Source organism: Carlito syrichta, unplaced genomic scaffold (assembly GCF_000164805.1).
Source record: "Carlito syrichta isolate Samal-C Ts95f unplaced genomic scaffold, Tarsius_syrichta-2.0.1 Scaffold52910, whole genome shotgun sequence".
NCBI classification, from domain to species: domain Eukaryota; kingdom Metazoa; phylum Chordata; class Mammalia; order Primates; family Tarsiidae; genus Carlito; species Carlito syrichta.
This window is the reverse complement of record NW_006997006.1, coordinates 1-22,358: the sequence shown is the minus strand read 5'-3', so window position 1 is coordinate 22,358 and position 22,358 is coordinate 1. Positions and strand designations below refer to the sequence as shown.

Sequence of the window (22,358 nt, the reverse complement as noted above, 5' to 3'; positions counted from 1 at the left end):
CAGGCACAAAGCTTTTGAGTGACAAACAAAAGATATATGAGAAAATTTCTTTGGTTTCCCAGGAATTAACAATCTGGTGGGAGATGCAAGCAAACATAAATGTAAATCGAATTCACTAAGCCTATTTTAATTTAATAAATGCAACATTAATGTATCAATTAAATATTAACTTATTGTGTTGATTGCAATGAACTCAATGAGTGTGCTGGGTCCTAGGAAGACAGTCAAAGAAAGAGAGAGAGAAAGTCACCTTCTTTAAGTGCGTTCAACATTGAAAGTGGATCTTTTTTGTGGAACCTCCCTTACACAACCATTTTTCCTTTGAATGATACCTCTTGGCAAGAGATAATAAAGAAGAAAATGAATTTCAAGGGAAAGAGAAAGAAAGAAAAAGCACACAAATGATAGGCTTAAAGCTTGAAATGGCCACTTATTGAAAATTTTTATTATAATAGTATACATAAAGTTGAACATAAGCTTTCTAAATTCACTGTTCTGTAGCAGAAGTAAACGTTTCAGTATGAGCTGAAGAAAACGATCGCTTCTTAGAAGCAGAGTGTGTATGGATCAGTCCAAAAGGTGTCAGAATCTTGATCCTTTTGTTTAGGTGCCAGATTAAATTTTAAAATCCAGTGCATCCAGCCAGACACAGTGTCTCATGCCTTTAATCCCAACACTTTCAGAGGCCAAAGCAGGAGGATTGCTTGAACCCAGCAGTTCAAGACAAGCTTAGGCAGCATACTCTACAAAAAACTGAAAAATTAGCCAGGCATGGTGGTGCACACTTGTAGTCCCAGCAACCTGGAAGTTAGAGACAGACACATCATCTGACCCAGGAGGTTGAGGCTGCAGCAAATTTAATGATCGTATCACAGCACTTCAGCATGTCAACAGAGTGAAAAATTGACAGAAAACTAACTAAAACAAACAAAAAACACCTCTCAACTTTTCCCCTTTCTCCATAGAGAGTAGGACTGACCCAACAAAGAGAAAAATTGTTCTGTTCCCCTCCCTGTATCTCATTTTGCATTACAGGAAGAAGATAAATAATTTAACCACACCTGAACAGACCCTTTTTCAAGATAACTTTTGTCTCCAAGGATTTAAATTCTGAAGGGAACTATTTGCAAATCAATATCTGTTCCCAATCATTCTCCTAGTAATCATTTATTGCCCCACAATGGATTTCTTTTCCACCCCATCTCATATCCTGTTTTATCAGAATCCAAGTCCCATTTTTCCTATAATCTCAAGATAGTATATAGTTTCTATAACTTATTGGGTAGTGGATCTTCATTGTGAAGACTTCTGTGTATACACATTAAATAAATTTGTATGCATTTTTTTCTTCTTACTCAGTGGGCCTCGTGTCAGTGATCTTCAACAAGTCTTTAGGGAATCAAGGCAATAATATTAATTTTTCTTAATATTAAAAATAAAAATATTAATTATAAACCTCATATAATTCATAATAAATTCATAAAAATAAATTGCATTTAAAAAAACCATATTTCCAGCTGTGGCTTGCAGCTCCTGGGTGGGCAGCACTGCTCTCAGTTGTGCGGATTGATTGCATGGAGCTGCTCATCGAGGATGCTTGCCCACCAGCCACCACTCTGTCCGTGTCTCTGAGGCAGTCTCCCTCCCACATCCTTCCAGCCTTCATCATGGATTTTGAGGATGATAACATACTCTGCTTTCAGGAATACTTATCAGGGCTTTAATGGAATGGATCATGATTGTGGCCCTGCATCTTATGGAAGGATGGATTGTGACTATGACCATGGATCCTATGGGGGTCAAAGATCCATGGTTTCCTACTTTAACCAGTCATATGGCATGGACAATCACAATTGTGGTGGTGGGGGTGCAAGTTTGAACCTTATGAGTCTTACGACTTTGCATATTCACTGGGTGGATGAGATCTGTACAGATCTGGCTATGGTCTTAATGAACCCAAACAAAGCCACTTCTGAGGTAGTTATGGTAGTCAGTTTGAGAGCTCCTACCAGAATAACCCTGACTCATTTGGTGGTAGAAACCAGGGTGGGTCTAGCAGCACCTTACTCCCATTCAAAATTGAGGCCTGGGTTCATAGAGGACAGAGGAAGAGAGAATTACTCTTCCTATAGCAATTTTTCTTCATCCTGTATGAAGCCTGCACCTGTAGGCTCTTGGGGGAGGAGAACGCCTGTTTATCCTGAAAGCACACTTGGAAGCAGAAACTTTGATGCTTTTGGAGGACTGTTAACAGGCAGAGGCCAAGGCCGAAGACATATGGGTGATTTTGGAAGCATCCATAGACCTGGAATTGCTGTTGACTACCAAAACAAACCCACCAATGTGGCAGTTGCTGCTGCAAGAGGAATAAAGAAAAATGATGCAACCATTTAATAAGCCTAGTGGAATCTTTATTAAGAAACCCAAGCTAGTAAAACTGCTGGAGAAGATGAGCCTAAGCAAATCGCCCATAAAAATTGATCCTAAAAATGAAGAAGAAAAGCGATGAATAGAGGCTTGGTGAGAGAAAAAATGGTGCAGAAGAGAAAAAAACAGTGAGAAGTATGGAAAAGAATACAGAATGGCATTTACATATTCATTTTGTAAATTTTGAATGTTTGAAGAAAAAGATATTGAAATGCATCTGGATAGTTCTTCACACCAGGAAACATTAAGTCATATTCAGAAACAAACTAAATTTCATAAAGTAGTTATGGAGTTTTTGCATGGATATATGTTGAATAAATTCAGGAGAACATCTAGTCATAAGCAAAATACAAATAAACACAAGTAGTCAAAATAATTGAGAAAGATGTAATGGAGGGTGTTATCCCTGATGATCACATGATGAAAGTGGAGGCCGTTCACTGCAGTGCTTACAGTGTGTATATCCCTGCTTTACACAGTTCAGTTCAGCAATACTTAAAATAGTCTGATCATATACATAGACACTAAACAACATGAAGCTGAACAACTACTGGGTGAACATCAAAATCAAAACAAATTAAAAGATTCCTGAAAACAAATGAAAATGAAGAAACATCTTACAAAAACCGATGGGATGCCATAAAATCAATTCTAAGAGGGGAATTTATATCTCTATGAACACACATCAAGAAAATGGAAAAAACACAAGTTCGCAGCCTAACAAAGCATGTAAGGGAGGTGGAAAGACAAGGTCAGCAAAACTCTAATACCATTTGTTCTCACTCATAAGCGGACCTTGAACAATTATCATAATACTATAGGAAAGGGATTGGCAGTAGTGGGAAACTGTCAGGAGAGGGGGTGTTAGGATTGGCAGTTGAGGGAAACTGCCAGGAGTGCGGGAGCACACCTTATCAGCAAGTGCACCTGCATAATGAATATTTGGATACCTAACCCTGAATTGTATCCCACATCTTTAAAATAAAAAAATTAAAAGTTAAAAAAACAAAAACTATATTCCCATATTAAAGTCACAACTGAATAATTTCTGTGAAGCTCATATCATCCTCATACTCAAAATTGGCAAAGACCTAACAAAGAAAGAGAATTACAGGCCAGTTTTCCTGATGAACATAAGTGCAAAAATTCTCAACAGAATTCTAGCAAATCACATCCAACAACAAATTTCAAGGATCATCCATCATGAGCGAGCAGGCTTCATTCCCAGTATGCGGTGCTGGTTCAACATTAGTGAGTCTATAAATGTAATCCATCACATTAATAGGCATAAAACCAAGAACCACATGATTATCTCATTAGATGAAGAAAAAGCATTTGATAAAGTCCATCATCTTTTCTTGATTAAAACCCTCGAATACCTGAGCATTAAAAGAACATCCCTCAAAGAACAAGCCATCTATGACAAACCTGTAGCCAACATCATGATTAACAGGCAGAAGCTGGAAGTATTCCCCCTAACTGGAACAAGACAAGGATGCCCATTCCCACCCCTCTTATTCAACATGGTACTAGGAATCCTAGCCAGAGCTATCAGGCAGGAGAAATAAAACAGGGGAATTCAAATAGGAAAATAGTAAATTGAGTCATCTCTTTTTGCAATGATGTGATTTTATAGCTAGAAAACCCTGGAGTCTGTGAAAAGCCTCCTAACATTGATAAATGGCTTTTGTAAAGGCTCAGGGTACAAAATCAACACACCAAAGACAATTGCATTTATGTACACCAACAAGCAGTCTGACAGCCAAATAAAAAACTAAATTCCGTTTACAATAGCCACAAAAAAAATAAAATACCTTGGCATCCACTTAACCAAATAAGTGAAAGACCATTACAATGAGAATTACAAAACACTGCTCAAAGAAATCAAGGATGATACAAACAAATGGAAAAACACCAGATGCTTATGGATTGGAAGAATCAATATTGTCAAGATGTTCATCCTAACCAAGGCAATCAACAGATTCAATGTAATCCCTACAAATTGCCAACATCATTTTTCACAGACTTAGAAAAGACAAAAATTCATATGGAAGCAAATAAATAAATAGCACAGGCAGTCAAAGCAATACTCAGTAAAAGGAACAAAGCAGGATGCATCACACTTCAAGACTTTAAACTGTATTACAAGACTACAGTAACCAAGACAACATGATATAGGTACAGGAATAGGTATATAGACCAATGGAACAAGACAGAGAATTCAAAAATAAAAACACAGTCACTCAACCAACTCATCTTCAACAAAGCCTTCAATAACAAATATTGGAGAAAGGAAACCATATTTAGCAAATGATGCTGGGAAAACTGTCTAGCCACATGCAGAAGGATGAAATTGACCCTTTACTTATCACCAAATATAAAAATAAACCCAATACGGATCAAGGAATGAAGTGTAAAACCTCAAAGTATAAACATCTTAGAAGAAAACCTGGGGAACACCCTCTGGACTTCAGAGTAGGCAAATTAATTCATGGCTAAGTCCCCAAAAGCAAATGCAACAAAAGCTGAGGTAGACTGGTGGGAGGTTATCAAACTGAAGTTTTTGCACAGCAGAAGAAACCATCAAGGGAGTAAAGAGACAACACACGGAATGAGAAAAACATATTTGCAAGCTATGCATCTGACAATGGCCTAACATCCAGGACCTACAAGGAATGCAAATCGTAAGGAAAAATTTCAATTAAAAAGTGGGCTAAGGACATGAATAGCCACGTCTCAAAAGATGACCTACAAGCAGCCAACAAACACATGAAAATATGCTCAGTCTCACTGGTAATCAGAGAAATGGAAAGCAAATGTACAGTGATAACCAACTAACTCCAGTAAGTGGCCCTGATTACTGGTCCCACTAGCACAAGGATGGGATTGGCAGAAGCTGAAAACTTCTAGAGAGGGGAGGGAGGATGGAGGGGGACACATGGCAACACACTGGGTACCTGGTCCAGTATCAGGAGGAGACAGAGCCAGTTAGAAACCCAAACTTCACCTGCATGCAACCTACTTATGTAGTTAATCTGCACTCTTACCCCAAAATAAAATAAAATAATATAACTGAATGATTGCTTTAGGAGTGAAGAGAAAGTTTCACCCTGTAAAGATTTTCAGAAAAAAATCAGCTGACAAAAGTCAGATTAATAGGAAAAAAGGCATACAAAATTTTATTTTAACTTGCATAGTACAGGGTAACAACAGGAGAGTGATTACTCAGTAACGCAGTGGGTTACAGATCCTGATGTAACTTTATTCAAACAAAAGGGAAATGAAGAAATTTGGATGATTTTAAGGGGATAGTAAATAATTTTCAGGGGAATTCAATGGGCTTGGAGAATTCAAGGGAATTCAATAGGCATGGGATAAAGTCTGTTGGACCCACAGAGCAGTGTGACAAAGGTCTGTCCTGTTGTGTTGACAAAGTTCAGTTTTTATTCCTATAAGATGTTTTAAGTTAATGAAAATTCAGGGAAAGGGCTAGAGGTGGATTGCTTTCTCTTTTGATGCGTCTGGACTTTGGACAGATAAGAGAACTTCAGAGCACAGCTTCATCCCATGCTTTGGGAGAGACAGAGGATTGGGAGACAGGAGGAGGGGAGAAGGTCAAAGAGAGTTTAGGTTAAAATGTGGGTGGATTTAGAAGGTTGCAGGATGGCATTGACAGTAGCTAATCTTTTTAGCTACACATGATTTTTGAAAAAAAATGCACACTTAAAATTAAGGAAAAGGGCAAACCCCTTGGGTCCCTTCCCTCTCTCGGTGCTTTTCTGTCCTCTCAAATCCTACTTTAAAAAAATTAAGGAATAATCAAGCAAGGAAGCAAGGAGAAGAGAGTGTTTTTCCTTATTCTCTAACTTATTATCGAAGGGTAGTGACATGATTTGGGGGTTTGTCTGACTCCTAAGGGGTCTGGGCTTAAATTGTGGGCTTTCGAAATGCTCATGTGATGACATAAATATATTTTGGAACAAACAAGAAGACAGTGAATTAAAATGAGAGTGAAGAAATTGAGGACAATGCAAAGTCAATAACTTGATATAGAGAAGAATCAAAGAAGGTGGACAAGACTGGTTTTAATTCTGGCACTGCCGTTTATTAGCTACTTAGCCTTGGACCAATTTACTTAATTTCTGAGTTCCAGTTTCCTCCTCTGTAAGATGGAAAGAACAGTACCTTTTTTTTTTTTTTTTTAGAAACCTAGAGATTAAGTGTGTGTGTTTTGTAAATGTGTGTGTGTGTGCGCCTGTGTGTGTGTGTGTGTGTGCGTGTGTGTGTGTGTGTGTGTGTGTGTGTGAGAGAGAGAGAGAGAGAGAGAGAGAGAGAGACAGAGAGGGAGGGAGGGAGAGAGAGAGAGAGAGAGAGAGAGAGAGAGAGAGAGAGACTCAAAAGACTTGCTACATAATCACAATGGATGAACCTTATTTAGATGTTGATTAAAAGTACCTAAGAAAATGCCAGCAAAGACATGAACATAATCATGAGACAATCAAGGAAATATGAACACTACTAGAAATTTTGAAAATATAAAGAAATAATTTAAAAATATTCTTAGTAGTAATGGCCTCATGGCCCTGTTTAAAAAAAAAATGTTTGTTTTAGAAGCATTGGACTCTTTCAAGATAAATTTATATGATGATTGGGATTTGCTTCAGAATAATCATGAAAAATATTTGACTGTACACAGTTGAAGCTAGGTGAAGAATTGGGGGGTTTTATTCTAGTTTCATCTCTTTAATTGTATGTACTTCATATTTTTCATTATAAAATCTTTTTAAAAGTACCAACATTCTAAGAAAGGTACAGTTAGTACATGAAATGACATTTATTAGGAAGTTAACTATCTGCCTGGCATTTTCCAGGCACTTAAGAAATTCACTTAAATAAAGTGGGACCATTCTTTGACAGCAAGGATTCCCAAATTTTCATGCACATACACATTATTTGGAAATCAGGAGAAAATGCAGATTCTGACATAAAAGTTCTAAGATGGGGCCATGACATGAGAGGACCAATGCAAACAAAGGCTGAAAAATTTAGGTGGAACCCACAGTAGCGAATCTTTGCAAAAGAATGAGTTTGTGACAAGCATGCAAATAGCTACCAGAAAACCAAAAAGTATCAGATCTAGCTTTGAGGAGGAATTGTAAGTTTTTTGAAATGTCCACAATCTTAAAAACAGTATTAGTTCCATGCCCTAGAGATTATTCCACAGTTATCTTTAAGCAAGCAATCTATTTTTAAATGAGCCACTTGAAAAAATATTCCAAAATAGCATACAGAAAATTGAGAGTTAAATAGAAAAACAATGTAAAATGTAAACATAAATAATTTTTGTTTTGTGAGGTACAAAACATTTGGCTGTCTGCTTCTATAGGATGAAGCTTCCTAGAATTACCTTAATTAAGATCCACAATTATTTTCACTTCAGTTACTCCAGACAATGAATAATCTTTATATATATTTTGCTTATACTACATTTCCTAAGCAGCTAGCAGCTATGTATTTTGAAAGAAGAAAAAGCTTTTTTTTTTTGCTACAAATGTGGCTGAGTGATCAGTGCTAATGATGAAACATTTTCAGTAGTAAATAGCTCAGAGAAAAAATGCATCAGTGCAACCAAGCAGGGTCTTAAGAAAGAAATCATTCTCTTGATTTTATTTGAATTTTCTTGGCATCCTTATTTTTATTTCACATTCAATTTCTTTCCCCCAAAATATAGTATTCATAAACAATTAGACTCAGTGATTATACAATTGTAATTTCCAGTTTTTCTGTATGTGGTTTAATGAAACCTGAATTGAAGTTTGTCTATCCAATACAAATGCATATCAAACCGTGATAGTCTATTTAAAAGGAGCAAAATGTTAGTTACCAGAATACGTTTCTCTAGTATAAATGATAAGTAGTATCCTAGACATTTATTAAAATATCAACAAATTAGTCTCCATTTAATCCACATCTTAGCACAGACTATGTGTTAACATTTCCTTATTATTTTATTTAAATTGTTCATTTTGAATATTTCTTCTTATTTGTTACATAATAACACAACTTAAATGAAAATAATTACTGTGTTGCTTATGTCAGAAAATTATTTCAGGAATCATAATATGTATGCTAATGACAAAGTTGGATTTGCCCAGAAAATGTAGTTCATTCCTGTCCAGTGTCCTGAAGGCAATATATGAAACCAAAAGTGAGAGTCAAGCAGAGAAGTCTTTAATGTTATTGCCATAAAATGAAGAAGCAGGAACATAGTTACAAATCAACTTCCCACTGGATGGGAGCTGAGGAGGTTAAAATATAGGGACTGTATAATGAAAAGGTTGGGCATTGAAGCAAGAGGAGGACATTCATGCCATTTTGGGGAATGAGTGGAGACCTTCCAGAATTCAAATCACACTCTTTCTTTCTTTCTGTTGGTCCAAAGTTTCCTGTCATGGTTGCTGAGGTATGTGTTCAATTCGTTCCCAGATAAACTAGTCCAGCTGCTTCCCATGTGGTCAGTTGAAGATGAGAGAGAGAAACTGGGAGAAAGGGGAGTATATTTCTGCACCATATTACAAGGAGATGGTCAGATCATTACCAAAAATCTGTTCAAAGGCAGTACCACTTGCTCAGAGTTTATATTCCATAGCTTCTCAACCATCCCAAGGCTAAATTAACAAGTACATGACTCAAGATCTTCTAATAATTTCTTCAGCCACCCCAAGGCTAAGCTCCTTAAGAGGAGGGGGAATGGAAAGTTATAAAACTCAAAAGAAGGTATCTTGGTACATTTAGATAAACAACTTCTCACCAAACATAAGAAATGTAAGAATCTCCTGTTCCTAGAGCCTTGGCTTATAACATTTCCCACTGTCAATTATATACATGATTTCTGTAATGGAGTTGCTGACCCTTTCTGGTACATACAACTTAATCAGATACAAAATTTTCTTCACAAATTTCCCTTCATAATTCCCATCACGGTTTACATAGACCCTCTCCAATATGCTTGGACTTTCTGTTCTGCCCCATACTTCCTTCTTTGTTAAATACCAAGTCATTCTACTTTAGGAAAAAATATACCACATAAAAATGTTTTGTTTGAACATTTGTATGGCCTCCTCTATTTGTTCTGTTCCAGTATGCACAGCTTTGGCCATAAGCTCGAGGGCTTGAATTATATAAGACATAGCTGGGCACCGTGGCTCACACCTGAAATCCCAGCACTTTGGGAGACGGAGGCGATAGGATTGCCTGAGCCTAGGCATTCAAGACCAGCCTGGGAAATTTGGTGAGACCTCATCTCTACAATAAATCAAAAAATTATCCAGGTGTAGTGGCACAAGCTTGTAGTTCAGCTACTTGAAAGGCTGAGGCAGAAGGATTGCCTGAGCCCAGCAGGTTGATGCTGCAGTGGCCATGAGCATGCCACTGCACTGCAGTCTGGCAACAGTGGGAGACACTGACTAAAAAAACAATTATATGTTATACAGCATTTAAATAATGAATAAAACAATAATCCACATATTAAAACAGTTATTACTAATTTACCTATACTAGAAAAGACACTTCTTAAATCAGAGGTAATCCATGAAAGTAAATAAGAAACCCAGTTCAAAGTTCCATTGAAGACCCCATCTAAAAAGGGCACAGTGCATTATAGTCCTTGAGCTGCTGATCTAGATCTTCAGCATCCAGATGGGGTAGGAGCCATTCACCAAAGATCTTCCGGTTTCCTCAGTTTGTTCCTTTTTCTCTGTTATCTGATGTTATGCCAGAGTCAGGATGGAAAACAAACTTTCATATGTAGGTAGCAGGATAATGAAATCCCTTCTGGTGAATCCTTGTCAGGCAGTGATTTCCCAAGCCTTTTAGTTAGAAATTTGTGTAAAAGAGAAAGGTCAGTTAAAGTCTCTGTTTTCCTGTTGACCAAACATTATTCCTTAGAATGTCTGTATGGGGCCAATAAACAGCAAGAGGTCTCATGTCACTAGAAAATCTCATTCCTGAGATGGTTTATTTCATTTACTTGGTGAGGTGCCATGGAGCTAGGAAGAATATTTCTAGAATTGTCTATTTTTTAACAATAGTTTCCAAATCAGTGATGTTGGATTGTGGGGTAAAGACATGGTTTGACCTGATTTTATAGTCAATTGTTTAAGAGCAAGAGGGAGTCAAGTCTAGAATTAAGTCTGAAAAACAAAATACTGGATCGGTACTATATTATCTGGCATAGCATTTACAAGAGACATGTACAACTCTGAATTAATTTGATCTTTCTTTTTAAAATTTATTTTTAAAATTATTTTTATTTTAAAGATGTGGGGTACAATTCAGGGTTAGCTACATAAGTGGTCATCATGCAGGTAAAGTTTGGGTACCCTTATTGATGTTATGTGCCCCTCCTCCCTCCCCTGGCAGTGTTCCACCACTGCCAGTTCCTTTACAGTCTTACATGCTCACCTCTTCTGTGATAATCCCTGGGCCTAGAGAGATTGAATAACTTTCATTTTGATTGTCACCTTCTCCTGAGCCTGAAGATGAGGGCCTACCCGATGGAATTCATCAAGAGTCACTGCCATTTCCAGTCTCTGGAACCAAAACCTTGTAACTTAGCAGCACAAGGATTAGTTAATAGAACATTTACTCAAGATGTAAAAGGCTCAGAACATTTTATTAAAACAGCATCACAGATTATGGTAAAAAATAATAGCTGTTCATTTAACCAAGGTGATAAAGTTTAAAAGCAATAAACTTTTGAAGCTCAGTTTTCAAAAACAAAGACAAAATCAAAACCACCTAATAAGGAAACATGGAAAATGTTCAAATATTTTTCCTTATCTGCACAACAGGCCTACCTACTCTGGGGACTGGAATGGGAATTTATCAGTGCAAGCCCACCCTTAGGCTCATCAAAGGTGTAGAAATGGTAATCAACTCCCATTTCAGTCCATGATTTGATACAGCAATCACTGTAAAAGTCTATCAAGTTCCCTGTGGAAGACAAATACTCAAGCCCACCCTTAAACTTATCCAAGATAGGGAGATGATAATCTCTCAGGAGCAGATACCTATAGCCCAGTCTTTATCATAATAATAAAACTTTGCTTTTCTAGATCTTCAAGATGAAGCATTTCAACATCATGTCAAAACTACAATTAAAACAGCAGGGGAAACAAAAGGTTACAGGATCTGACAAAAAGTTGAAAGAGAGAGACACTATCTCAGGCTTTCTCAAGGGGAAAATAACTGAAAGCAGAGAGATGCAATAAAAGTTGAACTTCTGAAATATGTCTGAAAAATCTCCAAAAAGAAACAGCCTATAGAACCCAAAATCAAAACCTCTTGCAATTTTACCAGGAGCAAATTAGTACCCAAGAAAACCCTGTCCCAACATAGGGGAACAAAATTCAGAAAGATTATTACAAACAATTTCATTTCAATTACAACCAACTTAGTCGCATGTAAAATATCCCTTCACAAATCCCATCATGACTTACATAGACCATCTACAACATGCTTGTAGTTTCTGTTCTGCCCCCATACTTCTCTCTTTGCTAAATGCCCAGTCATTTTACTTTAGGACAAAAACATACCAAATAAAATCTCTTTTCATATAAAATTGCTCTTTTTTTAATAACCAATAATACATCTTTATACAAATAACTTTCTTCATATCTCTCTCTCTCTTCCTTCCTAGTCCCTTTCTACTTTCTTTCCTAAATAACTTTTCTAAATCCATTACCTGAACTAATCTTGAAATAATCTCCAAATTAGACTAAATTATTTTCTTTTTTGTGTGGCTAAATGGTGTTACAGAAAAATCTTTTTTAAATTTTTGTCATAGGTGGGTATTCTTATTGATTCTAATCAGACAGTATCTGTCCCAAAGGGCTGTCAAATGGAATAGACTTGTTATTTCCCATATTAAACAAAAGACAAAGACAAAAAAAAAATTAGTGCCAACAGTGAAACCAAAGGATATCCCCAAAGTGCAAATGAGTTACAACCACCTTCCCTGGTGCCTGTGAATAGCTATTAAAAGCCCAAACAAGAAGGGGTTAAACTCCTGGCTTATGATCCAGTGTGACTTAAACCAAAGTATATTTCAAAATGATGAACAAGTTACAATCACCTTCCTAGACACTTCTAAATGGCTACTAAAGCCCAAATGTGAAGGAGTTGAACTCCTGGCTTACTATTCAATTTTACTTACCTATGCATGTATCTGATCCAGAGCTCCATTTTCTTTCCAATCACAGATGGATGTTTGTCATGGTTGATGGGGAAGTACTTCAGAGAGTCCCTGGAGTGAAAAGGGCTCTACTTGTGACAGCCCTGCCTAACCAACCATCTGCCAGCAGTAGGGTCGCACCAGAGTCACCAAATTTGTTCCTGGATGAACTAGTTGAGCTGCTTCCCTTGCAGTCACTTGAAGATAAGAGACAGAAGCTGGGAGAAAATGCATTTTATTCCTGCAACCAGGTTACAGAGAGACAGGCAGCATCAATACCAAAAGCCCACTTAAAAGCAGTACCACTTACGCAGAGTTTATATTCCATGACCCCTCACTTACTCCCGAGATTAAAGTAACAAGGACATAACTCAGGATCTCCTAATAATTCCTTCACCCACCTCAAGGCTAAGTTCCTTAAGGGGAATGTAGAGGGAATGGAAAATTACAACAATTGAAAGAAACTACCTTGGTACATTTAGATAAACAACTTTGGAATTAAACATGAGAAATGTAAGAAACCCACATTCCCAGAGCCTTGACCTATAACAATTTAGTATGGAAAGCACATTATAATGAGATTAGAGGTTCTTCAGAGGTTGAGTGGACTGTCATTTTGAATTTCACCAGTTTAACTGGTTTGGTCAAAAGGGGGAATTCTGCCTGTAGACTTATGTTTCTCAAAGATAAGCAGGCTTAGTTTGGGATAGAAACTCACAGCACTTGGATGGATTTAGAGTCTCTCATACTCAGTGATCTATCACAGAAACAAAGAACAGAGTACCATATGTTCTCACTCATAAACGGACCTTGGTCAATTATCATAATACTGAAAGAAGGGGATTGGCGGTAGTGGGAAACTGCCAGGGTATGGGGGGTGGAATTGGCAGTTGAGGGAAACTGCCAGGGGATGGAGGGGCACACTTCATCAACAAGGGTACCTGCATAATGCACATCTATATACCTAACCCTGAATTGTACCCCACATCTTAAAAAAAAAAAGAGAAACTTCTAAGCTACTACTTTCCAGGGATTCCCATTTATTTTAGGAGATATTTAATGTCTTAATATTTGGGTTTGTTTAGGACCAAAAAAACTCTTCTGAAGCCATTAACCTGTCCTTCAAATATTATATATAGTATAGGGGAAATAATACATGTGTGTCTAATTTACAATAACTTGTCAAGGCATTCTAAGCTCATGAAAATTTTGAAACAATGTTGTAACTGTTTAGTCTCATTTAGTCATTCTTTAAAAAACTAGCCAACTTTAAGAATAATTAACTAGAACTAGATGTTTCTGGTTCCAAAATTCTTTATTTAAATCTGTAATTTATTCTAATAAGTTTCAAATAAATCCTAACTGTAGCCAAAATAAACCCATTTGTATCAACATTTAAAAAAAGAAACTCAGCAATGTCACATAGTCATTACACTGGGTAGCATAATCTAATATAATTATTTTTCTCCACTTTCTGGAAATCAGACTGAATAAAGAATGCTAATGCAATAAAGGACTGTTGTAAAGTAGAGAAGTCTTTTAAATTCTAAGTCAAGAGGTTGTGGTCAGAGAAATGAAATTCTCTGACATATAGGGGCTCATGTGTTGGGGCTCAGAAATTGATACCCCAAGCATTGGTACTATGGTGTGTTAAGAAACCCTCAAAGCTGTCCTAGAATTGTGTCCTGTAACCTTGTTTTGTGCCTCCAGCAAACACAGAGAGGGACTCTCAGGGATTTTTTTATCTGATCAAGAAAGCTTCTTTCCAAATAAATTTAATTGTCTTGAACCATTCTCTAAGTATTTCATTAAATAACCCCAAAATTTCAATCATCCCAGGAGAGAAGAGACTGGGACTCCTCACTATGCCCATACAGACTTATCTCTCTTTCTGAGGACAGATCCATGAGATTATCTACGGGCTTTATCTGCATAATATGACAACTTGTATTCTTGTGCAGCTGGTCCCCCTCCTTCCAATAATGTTTGTTTTTCACCTCCTGGATCCATTCACTCTCCCTAATGATTTACTGTCCTTCAAAAGAATTGTCAACATTCCCTGTTTTCCCCCTCCACTCCACTATGAAAAAGTGTATATAAGCTTCTGTACTGCATTGGGTTATTAGGTAATTACTCTGATTTTCCCCAATACACATTATGTGTATACCTTTTCTTCTATTAATCTCCCTTTTGCAAGTTAATTTTTAGCAAACCTTCAGGGGGCAAAAAGAAAGCTCTCTCTTTGCCCATATAGCAGGTATTTGTCATTGTGAGCGTCCTTCTAGTTCCCTTCAAAAGTTTTTTTCTGCTCTCAATTTCATATTTCCAAGAGCACATGCTTAATTGCAACTATATTTTCTATAAAGATTCTAAAAGATACAGAAGATATTTTTTTCATTCTGCATATCTAGTTAGTTTCAATACCAAAATAGCAAGAATACATATGACTTTGCCAGAAGATCAACTATTAATGACCCAGAAAAAGGGACACAAACACTGAATTGGCAAGAAAGTTATAACCCCAGCTCTGTATCTAATTAGCTAGGTAACCTTGAGCATGTCATGGAAATCTTCTAGAAACAAATAACTTCTGTCTTTTTATTTTTATTTATTATTTTTTATTATTATAAAGATGTGGGGTACAATTCAGGGTTAGGTATACAAATGTTGATTATGCAGGTACCCTTGTTAATGAGATATGACCCACCCTCCCCTAGCAGTTTCCTTCAACTGCCAATCCCACGCCCCCTCCCCTGACAGTTTCCCACCACTGCCAATCCCTTTCTTATAGTATTATAATTGTTCAAGTTGCACTTATGAGTGAGAACATATGGTACTCTGCTCTTTTTATCTGTGATAAATCACCGAGTATGATCAACTCTAAATCCAACCAAGTTGCTGCTAAGTCCATATGTTTGTTCTTCTTTATGGCTATGTAATATTCCACTGTGCATACGTACCATATTTTTATCCAGTTTCTGAAAGAGCTAAAAATTGAACTTTTATCTTTTTAAAAAACATTTAACTAGACAACATCTTTCCTTGTTGTCTTATAGATTTTAAGTTCTATTTGTTCTTTTATCTTGAGCTTGGATCTTACCAGATTTAGTAATTTGTTTGTTTGAATTGTATAGACATATTAAATAAGCTTGATGACTAGATAGGCAAATGGGATCTAAACTAAAATTATCAAGTGTTTAATTGCATTCCCTAGAAAGAGGACATTAATCATTCAAGATGATTACTTGACTTTTCAAAAATTATACAGTAAAACTGACCAGGGCAGAAAAATTACCGTTCTCCTGAAATAAAATTTTTATTGAATGATTAATAATAATTATGTCAGAACAACATCCTGGAAGACTCAGTGAGAATGAGATGCCTGTACTAAAAAAAATGCAGTCATAGTCGGGCTCGGTGGCTCAGCCTGTAATCCCGCGCTTTGGGAGGCTGAGGTGAATGGATTGCCTGAGTTTGTGGGTTCGAGACTCGCCTGGGCAGCGAGACCTCATCTCTACAATAAATCAAAAAATCAGCCGGGCGTGGTAGCACATGCCTGTAATTCCGGCTACTCAGAATGCTGAGGTGGAAGGATCCCTGGAGCCCAGCAGGTGAGGCTGCGGTGGCCGGGAGCAGCCACTGCACTCCAGTCTGGGCGACAGAGTGAGACTCCAACTCAAAAAAAATAAAAAAAATAAAAATAAAAATGCAGTCAATTTAACACAGTCTTAACTACATGGCTGATAAATTATTCCACAATCATTTGGAGAAGATAATATATTTTTAAATGAAATATCACATAAATAGATTGCTTATTAACAATATGGAGTATGCTGCATTACATTCTCTTAGTGAATACCAGGAAGTTGTGCCTAGACTCTAGATGTCACTGTAAGAATAAACTTAACATTTTTCGCTTCCCATTCACTATTATCATATTTCTTAGAAAAAAGTTTTTGTTCAAAAATTGGCCATCAATTTTCTTTGCAAGTAACTATAAACCTGCCTCCCTTCAGATGTAAATATCACCCATTTCACTCTTAATGCTTATTTTTACATTCAAATTTATCTTTACATTTCTCCCTTATCCCTCTCCCTTTTCTTCTTCCTCTTTTTTTTCCAAAGTCAAGTATTGCCACCTATTCTTTCACTATTGCTTGTTATAGCCTTTACTCTGTTTATACTGTTAGTAATCAAATGGTGGCTCTTGGGTATCATTAATCAAAATCATAGAAATAAAACCAGAGGGCAGTGGAGAATAGATTGCAAAAGCCTATTAGCCAGTGTCCCTGACACCAGTTTTTATCCTGACTCAATTTACTCTCAACATTGGTTTCAGAAACTCCAAAACAAAGATGAAATCAGATTATGCCTATGCTCAATAACTTCAATAAAACAAAATCTAAGATATTCAACTTAAAACTCACTGATCTCAATACCATATTACCTTATTCTGCACTTTTTTCTTTTTCCTTTTTTTTTTTTTTTTTGAGTCAACATTTCACTCTGTCACCCAAGTGGGAATGCAGGGGCATGATCACTCCTTACTGCAACCTTAACCTCCTGGGATCAGGCAGTGCTTCTGCCTCAGCCTCCCAAGTAGTTGGGACTGTGTGTACCACCATGTCCAGCTATTTTTTAATTATTATTATTTTTTTGGTAGAGATGAATACTTGCTTTGTTGCCTAGGCTGGTCTCGAACCCCTGGGCTCAAGCAATTCTCTCGTTTTGGCCTTTCAAAGTGCTGGGGTTACAGGTATTAGCCACTGTGTTCAGCACACTTTTCTTATTTGTATAAATGTCATACATGCTCATCAAGCTTTTGTCATTTACCTGGAGGAGACACCTATTCCAAGTTTCTGTGTGAGTTAGACTAACCCTATACAAAATTGTCTCTTTCATTTGAATGTGACTGCTTTGAGGACAGAGAACATGCCCCCTTCTTCTGTATTTACTCACTTGTACTCTAAAAAATTTATACATTTGATGAATTAAAATTTTGGGGAAAATTAAAGAAAATAATGAATTTAACTTATTGAGAATCTAGCTTGAAAGTGGCAAACTTTAACATGCTCTATATTTTTTCTTTATATTCTAAGTTTTCCTGCAAGAGTAAGCAGGTCTATAAAATCAACATGGATGTGGGAAAATAGAAATTGCTGTTTCTTTAATTAGTATATGGCATTTGAGGTGGTGCCCCCTGAAGCAAAATATTAGTACACCTAAAGCATGTGTGTAGAACTTACAGACTAAATAGTAGTGCCATTGATATGGAACGCAGAGGAAATCCTCCATAATAAGTAACTACCAGATGGGTACATCTTTTTCATCTTCAGTTTTTCTCTTCACGTTTTTTTAAGGAGCATGTAGTTGTTGATCTTGCAATGACAATATTATGGTAATAGAAAAATAAAGGTGGACAAAATGGGAGGAAGTTTATCAATGTGGAGGAGATTGATATTATGTGTGTTTTTGTGATCATCTGCTGCTTTGATCGAGACAGTTTTCATGTAAATTTTCCCCAAATTTCAGTGGTCACCTTGAGTTTAATAATTGTTTCCAAATATTCATTACTAAAATGAAATTTCATCTTCTTTATATTACCCAGTGAACTCAGTGGTATAGACATGTGGGGAGGAGAGCACCTACAAGAGATGAAAACAGTACTAATAAATTGAGTCAAAATCAAAGAGCATTGAAACTGTGAGGAAAAAAAGAAATTGCCCTCACCTAATATTCATTCCCTTCAGATATAAAAATAACTTTAGTGAATCATCAAAACTGGCAGAATAGGAAGTACTTAAAACTTTGTCCCTCCACAAGATTAATAGGGTGGTATAAACTTTCAGAATCAATTCTTTTCAAAATTCTAAAATTTAATTAACTTACAGCAATCAATAAAACTCAATGAATAGAGTATTTGTAAGGTAATGCTGTAGTAGTTTAACCTAAGAATTTTTCATCACCTACTTCCAGTTTGGCAACAGCCATGAGTGTAATACACCACGTACCTGGCAAAACTTCCTGGTAATAGAGAAAAAAATATACAGTTTACTCTCCAAAAAGGTGGTTGTGTATGTTGTCATGTCTGGTTGATTTTTGAGGAATTAGCTCAAGAGCTTGTGTTTGTTTCACCTGCATGAAGTATTGCCAGTTCTGAAGTGGCTTCCTGAGCAGCATTTGTTGAAAATAAATGTAAATAATAATGCTTTAGCTACAGTTACCTAGGGCAAAGAACTAAAATTGGTGAAAACAATAGACAGAATAAAAAGCCTGCTGAAGAAGAGTTTGGAGAAGAAGAGACTTGAAGCAATAAGCACTTTGAAGTGTTTTGTTGTATGCAGGGAAATCCAGAAGGCCATGCATATTCCCAGGGCAAGAGGTATACTTAGAAAATAGCTGAGAAGATATAAACTTTACAAAAATAGTTCATAGAAACCAATAAACAAAATTAACTACAACAAACAGCAAGAAGAAACCCTGGGGAAAATCTGTTTGCTTAAGTTACCACATTATAATATTCAAAATGTGCAATTTTCAGAAAATATATGAGGCAGGCAAAGAAGATAGAAAGTATAGCCCAGTCATACATACACAAAAGAAATGAATAGAAATTATCCCTGAGGAAGCCCACATAATAGATTTCCAAAACATATTTAAATCAACTGTCTTAAATATGCTAAAAAAGCTAAAGAAAACCATGGACAAATAACTAGGGGAAAAAAAGAGACAAATGCAAAAAGAATAGAGAATATTAACAAAGATGTAGAAAAAGATAAATGTGATCTAAATAGAATCTCTGGAGCTGCCAGTTTCAGAAAATATTTACTGGAGAAGAAAATCAGCGTATTTGAGCAGACAGAATAAAGAACCAACAAACTTTAAAATAGAATAATCTGGATTATGCAGTTTGAGGAGCAGAGAGAAAAAAATGAAGAAAAGCAAAAATAATTTAGGACACTTGTGGGACACCATCAAATACATCAACATATGAATAATTTTAGTTACAGAAGGAGAGGAAATCTAAAGGGACTAAGATAAAACTTGAAGGTATAATGGGTGGAACTTTTTCTAATTTGATGAGAGATATAAATCTACACAAACAGGAAGCTCTATAATTCCAGGTAGCATAAATTTAAAGAGGTCTACTCCAAAACATATTATAGTCATGCTATAAAAGCCCAAAACAAGGAAACACTCTTAAAAGCAGCTAATAAAAAGTGTACCATCACTTATGAGATTGCTGTAAGATTACCAGCCTATTTTCTCTTTTTTAGCAGAAATCATGGAGGCCTGAAAGCAGTAGAATTATATGTTTTAACTATTAGAAGAAGAAAAAAACTGTTGCCAGAGACTTCTGTATCAAGCCAAACTATTTTTCAGAACCAAAGAAAAAATTAATGCATTGCAATATAAACCAGGTTAAGGGAATTCACTGTTAGTAGACCTGCCCTGCAAGAAATGCTAAAGGGCTCACATGAAAGGACAGTAGAAAGTAATTCAGAGTTATAAGAAATAAATAATAGCACTAAAGGTAACTTTATAGGTAAATATAAAAGCCAGATTTATTGTATTTTTGATTGTTTTAAAATACTTTATTGTTTTCAAATATTTAAAGAAGAATGCATAAAACAATAATTGCAAATCTATTTTAGTGGGCACACAGTTTATACAGAAGCAACTTGATAAATTAACACCCTAACAAGCAGAGACAGGGTTTTATTGGAACAAAGTCTTGGATACTATTGAAAATAAATTAGTATTAGTTCAACTTAAAATGTTATAAGTTTAACACATTAATTTTAATCTCTAGGATGACCAATAAAAACATAACTAAAGTATATGTATAAAAAGAAAAAAGGAAATAATCAAAATAGCACACTAGGAAAAAAGGCAATTAAGCACAAAAAGGCGGTATAGGTGGAATTTAAAATTTGAAATATATAAGAAATATAAGAAAAATAGTCAAATGCCAGTGGTAAGTCCTTTATTAATAAATGAATTAAAATCTCCAATTTAAAGACTGTTTTGCAGGGCAATTTAAAAAAAAATATATCTCAGTATATGCTGTCTCCAAGAGACTCTCTTTCGATCTAAAGACACAAATAGGTTGAAAGTAGAAATAGAGCTGAGGTGGCTATAATGATATTAGGCAAAATAGGCTTTAAGCTATAAAAATGCTTGCAAGAGTCAAAGAAAGCAATTATATTGGTAAAAGTTTTAGTTGATCAAAAAGCTATAATAATTATAAACAGATAAGAACCTAACAATAAAAGTCCAATATATATAAACCAAAAACTGATGAAGGGAGAAATAGTCTTTTTTTTTTTTGAGTAGAGGTCTCACTCTGTCACCCAGGCTGGAGTGCAGTGGCATACTCACGGCCACTGCAGCCTTGAGCTGCTGGGCTCAGGTGATCCTTCCACCTCTGCCTTCCAAGTAGCTGGAACCACAGGTACGCACCACCATGCATAGCTAATTTTTTTATTTATTGTAGAGACAAGGTTTCACCATGTTACCCAGGCTGATCTCGAACCTGTGAGCTCAGGCAATTCTCTCACCTTGGCCTCCCAAAGTGCTGAGATTACAGGCTTGAGCCATCATGCCCAGCTTTAAAAACACTTTCAATAGTGGATATGACTAGACAGAGGAACTATAAAGAAACATAGAGCTTGAAAAGCACTATAAACTAACTAGACCTAGCAGATATGCAGTTCAGCCAAAAACAACAAAATACACATTCTTCTCAAGTGCACATGGAATGTTTTTCAAAATAGACCATATTTTAGGGCACAAAAAGTCTCAATAAATTAAACAATATTAAAATCATTTAAAGTATCTTTTGTGATTTGACACCATAATATTAGAGATCCATAAGAGAAAGAAAACTGGAAAATTTACAAATATGTAGCTATTAAATAACACAGTCTTGTTTAATGGGTCTGTTGAAGAAAAAGACATAAGGGAAATTAGAAAATTCTTAGAGATTAATGAAAATGAAAACACGCCAAATCACAGAAGATATAAAAACAGTGCTCAAAGGTGAAAAATAGCTGGAAATGGCTGTATTAAAAAGAAGAAAGTTTTGAAATCAATAACCTAACATTACATTGTAAAGAACTAGAACTAAATCCAATACCAGAAAAGAATGAAAATAATAAAATTAGAGCAGAGGTAAATGAAATCTAGAGTAAAAAAACAATAGAAAGAATGAATGAAATCAAAAGTTGTTTCTTTGAGAACATCAACAAAATTGATAAATCTCTAACTACACTGATAAAAAAAAGAGAGAAAATGCAAATAACTAAAAAATTGGACATTCAAATCAGCCATGCATACTTAAAAAGAATTGTTAGAGTATACAAAAGCAATTGTACCCCAATCAATGGATAACCTAGATGAATCCATAATAATAACATAATAAAAATAATGATAATCCCCAACATAGAAAAGCCTAGATCCAGATGGCTCCACTGGTAAATTTAAACATATATTTAATGAAAAATTATTTTTTTTAATTTTAATTTTTTTTTGAGTTGGAGTCTCACTCTGTCGCTCAGACTGGAGTGCGTGGCTGCTCCTGGCCAACGCAGCCTCAAACTGCTGGGCTCCAGCGATCCTTCCGCCTCAGCCTTCCAGTAGCTGGAACTACAGGCGCGCACTACCACGCCCGGCTAATTTTTTTATTTATTGTAGA

At 36.0% G+C, this 22,358-nt stretch overlaps 1 pseudogene; it reads left to right on the top strand.

Moving 5' to 3' along the window:
* The first annotated feature begins 1,667 nt into the window (after nucleotides 1-1,667).
* LOC103250722 lies at nucleotides 1,668-2,955 on the top strand (annotated as a pseudogene).
* Nucleotides 2,956-22,358: the final 19,403 nt, after the last annotated feature.